Source organism: Leopardus geoffroyi, chromosome A2 (assembly GCF_018350155.1).
Source record: "Leopardus geoffroyi isolate Oge1 chromosome A2, O.geoffroyi_Oge1_pat1.0, whole genome shotgun sequence".
NCBI lineage: Eukaryota > Metazoa > Chordata > Mammalia > Carnivora > Felidae > Leopardus > Leopardus geoffroyi.
In genome coordinates, this window is record NC_059331.1 from 34,844,373 (window position 1) to 34,860,877 (window position 16,505).

The window sequence follows — 16,505 nt, forward strand, 5'->3', positions numbered from 1 at the left end:
TGGTGAGAGGTGCCATGTGCTGCTGTCTGGATTCTGCTCTGCTGTCTGCTATCATTCTGCACCCCATGGTCACACCACAGCCAGTTCCTCTAGGTTTCTCCCCCACTACCATCAAGGAGGATCTTTCACCTTCCCGTGAACGCTCAAGGAGAGCAGCTGAGCCCCTAGTGACCCAGCTTTTCCCTTGGCAGGGCAGTCTCTATTCCTGACGCACACTCTCTCTGGGGGAGAATGGTGCAGTCAGGCACCGCCACACCCTAAACCTGTGATGTCTGGGCCTTCTACACTGCCCGATCACCTCCTTTCCTCCCAAAGATCATCTCACAGAGCCCCTCCACTCTCTAACAAGCTCTGCTCCCAAGGGACCCTTTCTCTAGACAGGCCTAATGTATCTGATTTCCTAATCGGGGAGTGCACTCAAAATCCTTCTCAGACCTCTGAGCCCAATGCAAATCACTGGGTACCTGGTTCCATGCTCCAGAAAAAGCCATGGTTAAAAAGCATCTGCAACGTTCTCAATTAGGAGGTCCACCTACCCAGGGCTCACAGAAAATTTGTGGGTAGAGCAATCCCACTTCTGTGAAAATGCACTACAGAAAGAAGGATTTTTCACTGCAGTGTAATTAGAATATTGAAACACTTGACGACAACCAAACTATCACTATGTGGACATTTGGGATTAGAAAAATAAATTTTATATAGCCACATAATGAAATAATACTATACTATAGGTCCATTGACAATGACTAAATATATCTTTATGTGTGAACTTGGGAATAAGCCCACATACACTATACACTCTAAACAGACCTTAATGATTAATATTTTAAAAAAATGAATACTCACATTTGTGACTAGTTATACACTCATAATGAAGTCTAAGTGAACATAATAACTGAACTGTTAACTGAGGTTATCTGAAGGGGCAAGCAGTGGCATCATGGGGGGAGCATTACATCTTTTCAGTACTGATTTACATTTTTCCCCCAATTATCACATGTTGTACTAAAAATAAATAAAAAGAGTTTAAAATGTGAGATAAACACAGGAAGTTGTCCACAGTAGCTTGTCTTGAACATTTCAATGTTCCTCTCTGTATCAGCCTTTATAACTTTATCATATGGGGCAGGGATGTCATATTTGCAGAGGCCTCCAGAAGACATCTTCAGAAAACACGGCTCAACATCTAACAACATGACCCCCTAAAGTGTCATGCAAGAAAAATGACAGTGGCAGGAAAATGTCCTGCCCGTTTTAAACAGCTACTGAGCACCTACTCTGTGGGAATTCAAAGATTTAAAAAAAAAAGTCAGAGTCCACCCCTTCAGAAACTTAAAATTTCCTGGACAGAAGAGATACAAACAAACAATTACTGAAAAATATTAACACTGTAATAAATGTTAAGAACGCAGTGTAGTGAGCAGGGGAAATGGTGCCACGTTGAGCGAGGCAGGAGAGAACAGAAGAGCCATAAAGGAGGGCTGATCGATGTCACAAGGAAGAGACTTGTTTTCCAGACAGACAAGGCTGGGAAGAGAAGACCTAAAGGCATCCACAACGGACAAAGGCTACTTTGCTATTCTGTCTGTATTTGCTTGGCTTCTTGGTTATCTATTTAAATTAGAAATCATTATAGCATCGCCTCAAACAAACCAGCAAAGCATGCCAACATTCAGCACTGTAGGTCACTCACATTTGTTATTTCGGATCTTCAGAAAAATCTGTCCATATTAAAGTTTATTTCCCTATATTCAAGAACAGAAAATAAACAGAAAAACACATTTATGGCCTTTGTTAAATTTATTTTGCCCTAACTGCTTTTAAGATCTCCCATAAGTTTATCACAGAGGTCTTAAAAAAAAAAACAAAAAAACAAAACCTGAAGCAGGTAAGCTAACTCTCAAACAGGGATCCTATGAAAGCTCCCAAGGGGTCAGTGAGATTCAAACTAAGCCGTTAACAGCAGCAATAATGAAGGATATGTCCACCCCTTTCCAACCTGCAAATAAACACATATTCCAGACTTAAAATCTGCTACAATCCAAGTACTGTAGTCACAGAATTCTGAACAACGGCTCAGTGGTGCTGCCGTAAGAAGGAACCCAGAAGGTTTTTCCTTCCCATGGTGGAGTGGTAAAGTGGTTTATGACACACTGGAGTTGAACAGAAGCCAGGAGTGACACACGTCCAGAGAGATGGAGGGCCTCAGAACCACTTGCCCACAACACACACGTCTACTGAGGTCCAGAATAGTTTGTTATGTCGCTTTCAAACTGCATTGAGTTTTAAATTGCAGCGTCTTGCTCTTTTATTGCCTGTCTGGATCCATTCATTGTGCCTGAAATCTCAGTCTATTGCTTGAATGTTAAACACAAAGAAGAGTTTAGATTGCATCCTGGAGGGTGAAAGCACGCAGTTTCCAGGAACTGGGAAGGGTTCATATCGGGCTGACTTTCAAGGATTGTGAAGGCCTAAGAAATACTGTTTCCTTTTATGAGAGCTTTCTTTGGTTTCCTTCCTTTCTTCCTCCATCCTTTTCTCTTCCTCCTTTTGTCCCCCTATTCCTTGCGAATATGTCCAAGTTCCTCAAGCGCATGCTCAACTGTATCTGAGGTAACTGACTTCGTTCTGAACAGGTCCATCCGTTCAGTCGGAGAGATCAGCAATGACTTCAAATTCCACCTCCTATCACCTCCTCCTCAGAACCACTCCCCAATAAGGACTTATAACCTTAAATCCCTGTGAATTGGAGTGCTTGATATATTAACCTGTCCTATGCCAGACCTCATAAATCACAAAACCTAGATCTATGTTCTTGGACTGTCTTCTTTTCTGATTATTTCTGAAACATTCAAGCTAAAACAGTCTCTTTGGATAGGACTTTCTCCATCTTTATAAACAAATGCCTGGTTTCACCAAGAATTCATAGCAGAGGGAGCCAGGCCAAATGTCACAAATAGGAAATTAACAAATTAATAAGCTGCTATTCATTTTACTCCTGGGGAAAAATAATAAGACTTTTGGAGTTGACTTTGGAATTGTAACACCCACAGCAACACAGAAAAATACCCAAGAGCTAGCATCCATATCTGGTCAAACTCAAAGAAAATTCTGGCATGTTCTAAGTAGCTTTCCAATGGTATCAATGAAGCAGAGAAATTGAGTCCTGTTTCATACTTGACGAATCAAGCAGTCCAGTATGAAGATACTCTTGGAAATCCCAATCATTCCAAGACATCTACTCGGAAGACTGACATTTCATCACTGCAGCTGGAAAGCTAGCATCCAAGTCTACTCCTCCTACCCACTAACAGCTCATTCTCCTTTCAGCATGTGGCCAATATTTGTTCTATATCCCACACTTACCCTCAACACCATAGTTTTTTTTACTGTTTCCACCCAACTTCAGAGCAGCACAATATCAGACATCCAGCAGTAAACAGCACATCCACAGAACTATCCGAAATTTTCTCCTCCCATCCCCCTACTGCTGTGTATTTAGACCCAGCTGCAGCCTCTTCCAGGTTCCTGACCCTTTCTCCTGGCCTCCCAGCTCCAGGTTGGAACAGGCTGTCATAATGCATAAACATGATTCGACTCTGGGAAGGGAGGGAGATCCTGACACCTTAGAAGAATTTCCCAGGACACAGGTCCTTAGAGCAAAAAGAGGCTAAGCCCCCAAAAAGGAGATGGCCTGGCCTCACACAAAGGGAGTAATTTTTACGATGAACTAAATTAATATCGACTCAGAAATGCCACAGTGTCTAACAGAGCAGATGCCACTTCTCTGAAACGCCTTCTAGTTTAAAGGAGATGCCAGGCCAAGGAGGAGCAACAGAGCCAGGGAAGCGTTCTGTCAAACCTAATGAAGCCACTCTCAGTTTTGCTAATCACATTCCTCACACCTCCCCTTGTGTGGAAGTTTCCACTGAAGAACACACACAGCACGATGCAGAATGCGACTGCCTCATTCTCCTGAAAATGGCCAAATGAGAGTGGCACATAGTGGGCCCTCAGCATATGGTGGCACACAGTGCGACCTCAGCCTATGGTCATTCATTTACAATCATCACTTCCTTGAATCTGTGAAATCATAACCATAGTGGTTGTTAGGAGCTTACTATGGAATGAGATTTGTGCTAAGTGTACTCATTGTCCCTATTCAACAAATAATCCAACTGAGGGTTCGTTAGATGGAGTCACGCAGCTAGCAAGAAGCAGTCAGAATTTTAAGCCAGAAAGACAATTCTAGAGACTGTGCTTTAACCCCTTCAGATACAGCCTCGTTACTGGGTTTGCCCCCCAAACATTTTATTATGACAATTTCCTATCACATAAAATATTTTAACACCAAGAAGTAAACATCCACATACTCACCACTTGGATTCCTTAACTGCTCACATCTCACTACATTTGCTTTATCACACATCTCTCCATCATCAGAGCCACCTTATCTTTTACCTGCACTTGAAAGTTGCAGACTTTAGTACAGTTACCCTTAAACTCTTCAGCACGCGTGTCAATAGCTAAAGTTTGATATTTGTTTATGGTTCTTTTTGCAGAGAGAGAAAATATACATGAAGTGCAATGTCCAAATCTGAAGTGCACCATTCAGTAAATTTTGACAAATGCATATATCTATATGATTCAAATTCCAATCACGAAATGCATTGCTACTGCTGAAAACATATTACTAGAGTGTCTTTAGGACAAAATATCTAAATAGAAGCACACTGACAATGGAGATCTTAAGTCTCTTAAGACTTTTGCTAACTAATCATAGTAAAATACTGAATTCATACACCTCAGCACAAAGGTCAATGCCTGGCCTATCGTAGACACCCAACAGATCTGCGACTAGTCACGGCTGTGTAAAAAAGGAATCACCTCCTCCTACTACCACCTCCAAATCAGAACCTCGTTTGAAATGTTCCTAGTTGAGTGATATGCAAAGTGCTGGTTTCAAAGGGGATTTCTTTTTAACCATGAACATATATAGCTTTTTGAAAACAACTATATTATTACGTGAATTTTTACAACAGTGTTGTTTTATAAGCTCAGAGAAAACTACCCATAATAGCTGCACCAAAGGTGTTTCCTTGCCCCACACCGGTGCTGGTATCTTGGTGTGGCTATTCCATTTTGAAAGGAGGGAATTCTCCTAGGGATACCTACACCTGAAAAGCCAGGATGATGCTTGGAGCCTTGGTCTGGTGCTTAAGTGATGGAGTGATGAAAATGACAATCTCTAAGCCAAAGTTTTTCTGTACTGCCAATATCAACGTCACTTGCCTAAAGCTTAACATCATGGGACTCCAGACTTTTGATAAGCCTGCAATGTATTTGAAGGAAAACTACCGGAAAGTATTGAGAAGATTAAAAGACAAAACATACCTGTGTCACAAACTAGAGTACATTACCCTTTTGGAAACTTTAGAAAATACAGATATAAATGCCTAAAAATCTGAAATGATAAAAACCCCACATCATCAAAAGGTTATCTATATGGGTTAAAGTTCAAATGATTTTTACTTCCTTCTTTATTTTTTTAAGGTTATTTATTTATTTTGAGAGAGAGAGACAAAGTGTGGAGCCCATCTTGGGGCCCAAACCCACGAACCGTGAGATCATGACCCGAGCCGAAACCAAGAGGCAGATGCTCAACCCACTGAGCCACCCAGGTGCCCCATCTTACAACGAGTTCTTATGTCATTTATAATCAGAGAAAAACTATTTTCAGATTAAAAAAAATGTTTATTTGACCTGGTAAGCACAGTAATGGTATTACTGTCAGATGAGGCCAGGGTAGGGGAAGAAGCGTGCTCTAACCCAAAATTTATAACATTAAATACAACATATATACTGAGGAGAGATTGGGAATAAAATATACCAAGGTATTAACTCTGACCAGAGGGGAGGATTATGGTTAACTTTTTCTTCTTTTTGACTACAAATCTGCTACAGGGAACATGTAGGATTTCTATAAATAGGAGAAAATAAAAGCTATTTTTTAAGTTTTAATTTAAATTCAAGTTAGTTAACATATAATGTAGTATTGGTTTCAGGAGAAGAACCCAGTGATTCATCACTTACATATAATACCCAGTACTCAGGGGCGCCTGGGTGGCGCAGTCGGTTAAGCGTCCGACTTCAGCCAGGTCACGATCTCGCGCTCTGTGAGTTCGAGCCCCACGTCAGGCTCTGGGCTGATGGCTCAGAGCCTGGAGCCTGTTTCCGATTCTGTGTCTCCCTCTCTCTCTGCCCCTCCCCCGTTCATGCTCTGTCTCTCTCTGTCCCAAAAATAAATAAACGTTGAAAAAAAATTAAAAAAGAAAATACCCAGTACTCATCCCAACAAGTGCCCTCCTTAATGCCCATCATCCATTTAGCCCATCCCCCGACCCAACACCCCTCCTGCAACTGTTTGCTCTCTATAGTTGAGAGTCTCTTAGGGTTTGCCTCTCTGTTTCATCTTTATTTTTCCTTCCCTTCCTCTATGTTCATCTGTTTTGTTTCTTAAGTCCCACATATAATAACAGCTATTTCTGAAATGAGCTTACTATGCATTAGATTTTCTCAGTGCCTAAGATGTACACAGAACACTGCCATTCAGCTATACTGGCCTTACCACACCACTTCACTCCACGGGAGGATTGACTCACGGTGGAGGCTGGGGTAAACACTGCCACTTCTCAACGCTGCAGCTGACACTCTGGCACAAAGACAGTCACAGCATTGCGGGCCTGGGGTCCACATGTATCTCTGCTTGCCAGAATTAGCTGCATCTGGTCCAGGCAAGTAACCTAAGATTCATCCCGCTGAGACTCAGGACGAGTCACTGTGCCTCAAGTGCCAGGATCCTGAAGGGTGACTAAAGAGGGTGTGGCGCCCTCTGGAGATGCCCTCCAGCACCAACATTCTAAGAGGTACAGGCAGAATCCTTAAATCCTCTAGTGTCTATGTACATAAATGTACCATCCCTCTCAAGCCCCTCCTAACGAAGACAACACACTGGAGGTGATTAGAGTACAGTGGATAAGTTCATGGGTCAGAAGTTTTGGATCAGAACTCAGGCTTTGCCCCTTACTAGCCAGCTGAGTGACCTTGACTACAGAAGAGAGCCTCAATTTTCTCATCTGTGAGATAACGCTGATAAAATTAGCACTTACCTCACAGAGTTGCTATATGAAGGATAAATTAAGAAAAAGCTGCATGTAAATTATGTAAAATATTTAACGCAATATAATGCCTGGCTTAAACTTACTCGTAGCATCCTTACTTGTATTGGCTTTTAATTACACTTACCTCTTAAATACCAAGTTCATGGCATGTGATATCATAATGATAAATATGCTGTCCACTGGGCAAAATAATTTTCATAATAAACAATAAATCTACTGCTACTGACTTTTGTTAAGTATTAAGAACACATTCCGATACCTATGTCTTCTATTGTTTCCAATCATTCAGACAAGATAAATAAAATGTGCTCATGGTTAATGAGAACATACAAGATCATATTAATTCAAAAAGGTCAGATGAGGGCACTTGAGTGGCTTAGACAGTTGATTTTGGCTTAGGTCATGATCCTAGGGTGGAGGGATAGAGCCCCAAGTGGGGATCTGCACTGAGAGTGGAGCCTGCTTAGGATTTTCTCTCTCTACCCCCAGCTCGCTCGCTCTCTCTCTCTCTCTCTCTCTCTCTCCAATAAAATTTTAAAAAGAGGCACGTGGGTGGCTCAGTCAGTTGAGTGTCCGTCTGATTTCAGCTCGTGTCATGATCTCACAGTTCATGGGTTTGAGCCCCATACTGGGCTCGCTGCTATCAGCACAAAGCTCAATTCAGATCCTCTGCTCCCATTCTCTCTTCAAAAACAAAATAAAACAAAACAAAAACGAAAACGAAAGGTCAGATGCCTTCAAGAGCAGCCCAAACTCAATAGACATTTGGCACTGCCCTGCCACCACTGAGAGGCACCACCATTTTGTACGTAAAATAACTATCCCTGGATCCTAGATAGCATTTGCCTGCCACAGACACACACCATGTTTTTGTTTATGTTTGTAACATTTGTTTAGTCCCAAGGTCTTCATGTTCCCTTACTTTTTGCCTGTCTCCCTTTTGATATATCTACGGCTGTTGCCTGGCGCGAATGGCCCTGGCTGTCCACCACGTTTCCTGGCAGAGAAGGCGTCACTCGACTCCATCTGGAGCTGCTCAACTTCAGGCCTCATTGGCAGGCTGAGGCTTGTACCAGCACAGGCCTCCCTCCCCCAACACCGAGGCTGGGACCACTCCAGTCCTGTGGCAGCCTGCAGAGGAGGGAAAGTGAGCTGGGAAGAAAGCTAGATGCTGGGTTGTCTGGTGTTTCGTACAGTGGCACTGGGATACAGGGCTATGCGTCCTCCAGTGTCCTCACGATTCTTAATACTGTTACTATGGCAGTTGGGGTTGTCGTTATGTGTTTTAAAGATACTTCATATTCAGCAATGACTTTGTCCCAAGAACTGTTCAAAGGACTTAATACAGCACATCTCATTTAATCTTCACATAAGCCCCCTGCTCTGCAGGTGATACTATTCCTAGAGATCAGGACACTGAAACTCAAAGTCAGTCCCTTGTCTAAGATGACATAGTGTAAATTCGAGCACAGGATGCAGCCAGGGCTGTAGCTCTACCCACACCACCTGAGGATGACTGTCCATTGTCCTCAGCCATTCAACACTGTGGGAGTGAAAGAGGTTGGGAAAAGAGGGAGGTGACAGTGGTCAAAGAGAAGCAAACTATCCACTTTCAAACTGGACCAGAATTCCTGATGATGACTTCCAGGGTAACTGGCTGCCAATTAAAATGGAAAAAAGATAATGGCCCAATAAAAGCATTAATAGCAAAAACCTCCCATTTTGAGCTAGGACAGGCTACACCCACCTGGTAGTTCACAAGGATTAACAGCTTCAAGGACAATTCCTTTTACTACCTACACAATCAAATGTTTTTGTGACTTAACACACCTGATTATCTTGTAATAAAACAAAGCCCCCTCCATTGGTGTATTCTCTCAATACTTTTATTATGCCTGTTAAAAAAGAAAGCAATCCAAACTGATGGGGTACAAAAGTCACAGAGGAATTCTGTGAAGTCAAAGGCAATACCGGCCCCCTACCTTCTCGGTGTTACTGTTACTAAAGACAGGAGTGTCTCCAACAGACGGCTGCAAGAGTGTCTGGGGTCTACTGTATAGCATTAGGGTTCCTGGATCTAAATTCAGGTCCCACAATTCTACTTAGCTGTGTAAAAATTTAAAAGTCAACCTCTCTAAACCTCCATTTTTTTCTACCTGTAAAATGAAGATGACAATAGTAAATACTCACAAGTTACTGGGAGAATCCAAGGATGTGATCTACATATAGACTTTACACAATGCCTGGCAACGTAGCAGATAACCAAAGAATGTGAACTACTGTAGGCTTTATGTCTTAAATCCTCTCTTTTCTTCCCAAACAATCCCTAAACAATCCATCAGCCTTCATATCTTCCTCTAACAAATGCCACTATTTTTTGAGCCCCTACTAAGGGACAGGCAAGGTACTGGGTAGTTTATGTCTGTTATGTCTAATCCTCTCAACAATCCCATAATTTAGAAATTATTGTCATCAGGGGCGCCTGGGTGGCTCAGTTGGTTGAGCTGTGACTTCGGCTCATGTCATGATCTTGCAGTTCTTGAGTTGGAGCCCCATATCAGACTCGCTGCTGTCAGCGCAGAGCCTGCTTCAGATCCTCTGTCCCCCTCTCTCTCTGCCCTTCTCCTGCTCATTCTCTCTCTCTCTCTCTCAAAAATAAAATAAGTAAGCATTAAATAAAGAAATTATTGGGGCGCCTGGGTGGCGCAGTCGGTTAAGCGTCCGACTTCAGCCAGGTCACGATCTCGCGGTCCGTGAGTTCGAGCCCCGCGTCGGGCTCTGGGCTGATGGCTCAGAGCCTGGAGCCTGTTTCTGATTCTGTGTCTCCCTCTCTCTCTGCCCTTCCCCCGTTCATGCTCTGTCTCTCTCTGTCCCAAAAATAAAAAAATAAACGTTGAAAAAAAAAAAAAAAAAAAAAAAGAAATTATTGTCCCCAGCATATAGTTAAAACACGAGAGTTCAAAAGGCAACAAGTGACTTGAGATGTGTGACATCCGGCCAATGCTTTTTCTATTACACCTTCCAAGCCAACCAGGAGGGGTATGTGAATGTTATCTTGCCACCCAGGGCTTGCTGAGGGCTGACAGTTCCCTCAACCTCACAGCCCAGGTGGTCTCACCAGCAATCTGCTTTGGTGACCAGCCTGGCATTAGGGTCGACCAGCACTGCTTGTCCACTGCGGATTTGTGATTACAGACAACACAGCAGAGGAGTGTTCACTGAGTCGCTGTGTTTGGGAGGTAGGGGTGCTTTGCTGCAAGGAAGAGCTCACATACTGTTTTAAATAAAATATTTAGTTTAGTAAAGTGACAAATATTTAAAAATACATTTTTCCCATAAGCCTTTGAGTTCAACTTGAAATTCGTATCATTCTACTTGTCAGTTTAAAATTTTAACATTCATTTAAAAACTCAAGTTGGACACACTAAAATCCTCCTCGGCAATCAGCATCATTTGCAAATTTAATTTTTCTTAAATATTTTAAACTGAATTTACAAACTAAATATATCCATTTTCTTTTCTTAAGCACATCCATGGTCTGACCTCTCAAGAAAAACCTTCCCTAATAATAAATTGGACTAGTAGTTCCCAAGTTAAAATAAAAGACAGAGTGAACTTTGAAAGCATTATATCCCCGTTTATAATCTTTGTCAAAAACCTCATCTTTCCATATAAAATTTACAACAGAAATGTCAATCACACAATTAAATATATAAAGTAGAATCAATCTGTACCCTGTTACTGTAACATGTCAACTTCTCTTAAACATTACAAACACATCAACTAAAAAATATATGCACATAAATTAATAATTCATTAGGATTCATCATATGGGTTTTGGAAACTTCATCCTCCATTTACTAATTCCAGAACCATCACAGTCCCTCAATACATCACTTCCACTTCATGGTCAAACTGGCTACTACCGGCCATAACCAAATCATAAGTCTGTAACTAGCTGTAGGAAGACCGGGAAATGCACTCTTTCCTCTATGCAGCCATATACACTTAGTGAAAAAGCGAGGAGGCCCTAGAACGTGAGAACAAGGGGTGCTCAGGAGACAAAGGGGAAGGCTCAGGAAGGTACTTGCAGCGTGCCTGCTGGAGCCCAATACATAGTTACTGAGGGAAGGAGGGAGGAGCCTCACGTATGCACATGAATATCATCTCTGACAGCACCCCAAAACTGAAGAGGTTGGGGTGTGTGTGGTGCGCAGACAGCACAATTGGGAAATCGGTCACATTGATAGGTTATAGTAAACTGATTCAGGCAATAGCTATATAATAAAATATAAGTGTGCATATATAAGAGGATAATGAGAGCCAGGTTTCTGAATGGAGGAAAAGGTATTTCCCAACATGGAAAGGTGGGAGGCTAAAAAGAACTCTGAGATTTAGGACTGAAATCACAAGTACTGATATAAACATACGGTTTTTGTAACATATGCAAAGAAATGGTTTTTGATATATTTATGTATAAGTAAATGTGTACACGTAGAGTAGAATGCATGCAGTTATTTTATATATTTATATGTACACCTGTGTGTATATGTATACACATGTGTGTGTATACACATCCAACTATCTCCTGAGATGGCCTAAATATAATAACACCTCAACAATAATGAGCACAACCACATGCCCAGATCCTGGTTTATAAACACCATCTCTAGTAGAAGGAACCATGGATTCTTAGAGACATGGCTGGTATGAGGGCTGGAACCAGGGAAGTACAAGTTGAAACAAGGACATTCTGGGAAACAAAGTAAGAAAATGCTCAGAGAAATGATGAAGCATGTCAAAAAGATTTAGGAATGGATGACAATGCACTAAATAAAACAGGTATTCATAGGTCTTTGATGACATACACACACACATACACATACATAGAGAAGGAAAAGCTCTTCCTTCAGTACACCGCCAGCTTATAAATGCAGAACAAATGACAGAAATGAGACTTACCAATTGGCAAACCATCAGAGAGGTAACTGATCGAGGCAACATCCATGAAGGTCAAGGTTAACGGAGTAGAGGTCAGATGAAGAACATGATATTGGTGTCATCTCAGAACACCTCCCCACACAATTCTAATCAATTACTAGGATAAAATGTCAAATTTAAGGTGGAGACATGGCAAACACAAACCTGACCACTGGTGGGACACATCATGCACTAAAGTGCCTAAGGTCATGCCTAAAGTGACCAAATGTGAACAGGTGACCCTCACTGTTACAGCATTTTTACCAAGAATGCAGGACCTGAATCTGGCCATGAGGAGTCACCGGACAGACCCAGTCTCAGAGACAATCTACAGAAGGAAAGCCCCAGATGCTTTCAAGAAAGGACTTCAAAGACGGGGAAAGATGAAGGAAATATTCTGGAATAGAGGAAACTGGAGTCTACTCATGACAACTACATGCAACGTGTGTCCCTGACTTGGATACTGGTTCAGGACAGAAAAACAGACACTTGTAAGGATAGCTGATGAAATCCAAATGGGTTTTGCAGGCTCAATGATGAAGAGTACAACAACATTGTTTCCTGACTTGGAGGGCTGAATCATGACGATGCGAGAGTTTTCTTGTTTCCTGGGAAATGCACACCACAATGTTTAGGGGATGAGGCATCACCACGTCTGTAGACTTGCTCTCAAATGTGAACAGTTGGGGAATCTAGGTAAAAGTGATCTGGCAGCTGTTTGCATGGTCGTTGAAATTCTTCATAATTTGAAATTATTTCAAAATAAAGTATTAAATAAAGAAACTCAGGGTTCCATTGTTCAGGAAGAAGGGGAGCCCTGATAAATGAGACACAGCTCTTGGTCTCTGCGGGTCAGGCCACGAATCATACTACTGTATGTGCATGTCTTCCCTGGCTTTGTTCAATTCTACAGTAATAACCCTTTCTCTCACTGTCTCTGCCCCAGTTATTCACCTGAACAATATCATTTCCTTTCCTCTGGTCCATCAAGGAGACTGCCAACCTGCCTTGTGTCCAAGCCAGTCAGAGTAACCATAGGCAACACATTCTGGGATAGATAACAGAGTATTTTCAACATCACAGTACCTGCACAGCATTTAAGGGTCTCTCCACATAAGCCTACCCTGAGGCAGAAATTGAGTAGGAATAGAAGAATGGAGGTAACACACCCAAGAAAAGTAGAGAACAAGCGTAATATCCAGGCACCGTGGGGAGTATGAGACATCACAAACTGTAGATAAAAGAGAAAATGGGAGCAGGTTTCTGAAATACAGCCTTAGGGCACTTTTATACCATGCACAAAGACCATCCACCATTACCTCAAAGACCACAACTATAATTCTAGACATTGCCCTTGCAAGTATCAGTTAGGTGTGCAGACCTATCACTTATGGGAAAAAGAATAAAGACTAGGAAAAATCTCCTTCTTAGTTTCAAATCCATGGGTTTGGTCCTGAATGACCTAACAGAAGGTTGGACACTTTAAGAAATACTACCATCACAAATTCAGGAGCCATTATAACCCTGTCATTAATATCAACTCATGATGAACAGAGACAGTACCCAATGCCTATAATGAAGAAAATATAGTTATTAATTTTAAACATGAACTTCTCTTTTCACATCAAACTTGTATGTTTGAATGCCCATGAACATCTACTGAACTCCTACCCTCTGTGCTTTGAACACCAACATGAGGGGCGCCTGGGTGGCTCAGTCAGTTAAGCGGCCGACTTCAGCTCAGGTCATGATCTCTTGGTCCATGAGTTCGAGCCCCGCGTTGGGCTCTGTGCTGACAGCTCAGAGCCTGGAGCCTGTTTCAGATTCTGTGTCTCCCTCTCTCTGACCCTTCCCTGTTCATGCTCTGTCTCTCTCTGTCTCAAAAATAAATAAAACGCTAAAAAAAAAAAAAAAAAAAAAAAAAAAAAAACACCAACATGAATAAAATGGCCAACTCCCTCACTGAGGAAGGAGACAGACAAGTAAACTAACAAATTACATTCATGAAAAGCACATATGACATCAAATTGTTCACTATTTCTATGTTTACCAAATGAAGTATCAGACCCTAGGCTAGATTTTTACTTTTACTTATTTCATTCTATTTTAAAATTGGGAACCAAGTTGGGGAAACTGCACACAAACTAGCTATGGACTGCATCGTTTAACTGTAAACCACTTAAATCAGTGGTTTCCATGGCTGAAACATCTCTAGGGTTTCTTCATAATTCAGAAATCCACAACTAATGAATCAAAATCCCAGGAATGAGAATGTGTTTTTAAGAGTTCCTCAGTGAATTTGGATGCATAGCCAAGGTTGAGAACTTCTGATTTAAATTAACTGTCACTAATTCTACTATGAGTGACCTTTAGCATACTACGACACTAGTTGGCAAAATAAAAATCATTCTCTTGGCTGTGAAATTCATAAGACTTCTGATTAATTCATTCGAATATGATTAAACTGCTTCCCTCTACCCTGGGTTTGTGGACGGGGAGGAACTGAAATGTTTGCTGCAGCATTCATTATTAATGTTCTTCCCTTCCCAAGCCTGTCCCTTTGACCTCTCTTTATCCCTCCTGGTCTCCTATAGGAGTTTATAGTTACTTGTTATATGCAATTACATCATGCTGAGGATGAGGACACCCCACAAGCTGTTAGCTATATTAACTTAATAATAGATTTCAGGGTGTGATTTCCAATTAATTTCATTTTCCATATGCACATACAGCTCCATGGGAAGCCAGAATTATAGAGTAGCCATATGGTGCCTCATAAGTAACAATTAAAACTAATTTTCTATTCTTTGACACTAAAAAAATAAAAAATAAAAAAAAATCACACAGTTTAAATGCCACAAAGAAAATTGAAACTTCAACAGCAACTGATGTTCTCTAGAAAGAAGATGCCCCACTTTTCACATTGTGGCCCCAATACTCCTGCTTCTAGCTCGGCAGTGGCTGGGGGAGTACGGAGATTGCAGCTGGCTTTTAGCATGCTTATTTCCTCACGTCTGTTAAACTGGTGAAATGTCTTCTAGTGGCTATGAGAAAGTGCTGGGCTTCTCCTTCACGGCAGTGAGCTGGATTGAAAGAACAGCCTCCTTTCATAACAGATGATTTCTCGTAACAGAACTTTTCTACTGACCCGTTTCCAAAAGGCAGTTTCGGAAACAATGCTGCAATGTGCCCAGGCGAAGGGGGACAACAAGCAGTCCCACTGAAAGCCAGTCATGTTTTCTAAGGAGTGAACACAATTATTTGAGGCTGGGGGAAAAACCACTCCCTCTGGACGGTCTGACCAGCATGCTAATTCGATGGACAGTCCTTTTATATTCATCATAGGGTGTGAGTTTTTCAATTTCCAAGGGTCCAAGTTTGGCAGATTCATCACTTGAAGGGTTAAAAAAATAAAGCAAAACTTTGATATCGAGACTCAATTCAAGGTAAACAGTGTGACAGAAAATAAAAATGCTCGACTTTATTAAACTTTCACAAGTTTTCATCTCTCAACTTGTCCAGTTTTTATGTGAGAATAAATAATATCACAGCGTAGATTTACTCTAAAGAATACCTTGGGGCACGTGAATGGCTCAGCTGGTTGAGCGTCTGACTTTGGTACAGGTCATGATGTCAACAGTTCGTGAGTTCGAGCCCCGCATCGGGCTCTGTGCTGACAGCATGGAGCCTGAAGCCTGCTTCGGATTCTGTATCTCCCTCTCTCTCACTGCCCCCATGCCCCGGTTGTGCTCTCTTTCTCTCTCTCTCTCTCTCCCTCTCTCTCTCTCAAAAATAAGTAAACATTATAAAAATAATATTACCATGTTTTGCTGAAAACCTGACGAAATCGCATGTTGTCATATTTTATAACAAATCCCCTCCATGGCTAATATATATGAGCAGGAATCTATTATTCCTGAGGAACCATGAGCAGGGGAGCAGGAGGTCTGAAGGCTCTTCAGATTCTCACATGAACAAGTGGGAAAAAAATCACCTATGTGGTTTTTTGTTAGCAAAAAAAAAAGTATCAGAGGTAAAACTTGGTGAAATCAATATTAAAAATTTCATCAATAAACACTGTACTGGCTACAAAAAAAAAAGAAAAACCCTGAGTCTGTGTTACAGGTTGAATCATACTCCTGCCCCAAACTCATATATTGAGGTTCCTATCCCCAGGAAGTCAGAAAGTGATCACTGCAGATGTAATTCATTAAGATGAGTTCATTAGGGTGAGCCCTGATCCAATGTGACTGGTGTCCTTGTAAAAGGGAATGTTTAGAGAAAGACACATGTGTAGAGGAATGCCATGTTAAGAGGAAGGCAGAGACTGGGGTGGCCAGCAGA

General features: G+C 41.6%; 1 protein-coding gene across 4 annotated transcripts in view; it reads right to left on the reverse strand.

Annotated features, from left to right (window-relative positions):
* SUCLG2 (succinate-CoA ligase GDP-forming subunit beta) overlaps positions 1–16,505 on the reverse strand; it is a 328,227-nt gene that overhangs the window by 202,856 nt on the left and 108,866 nt on the right. The window lies entirely within an intron of this gene.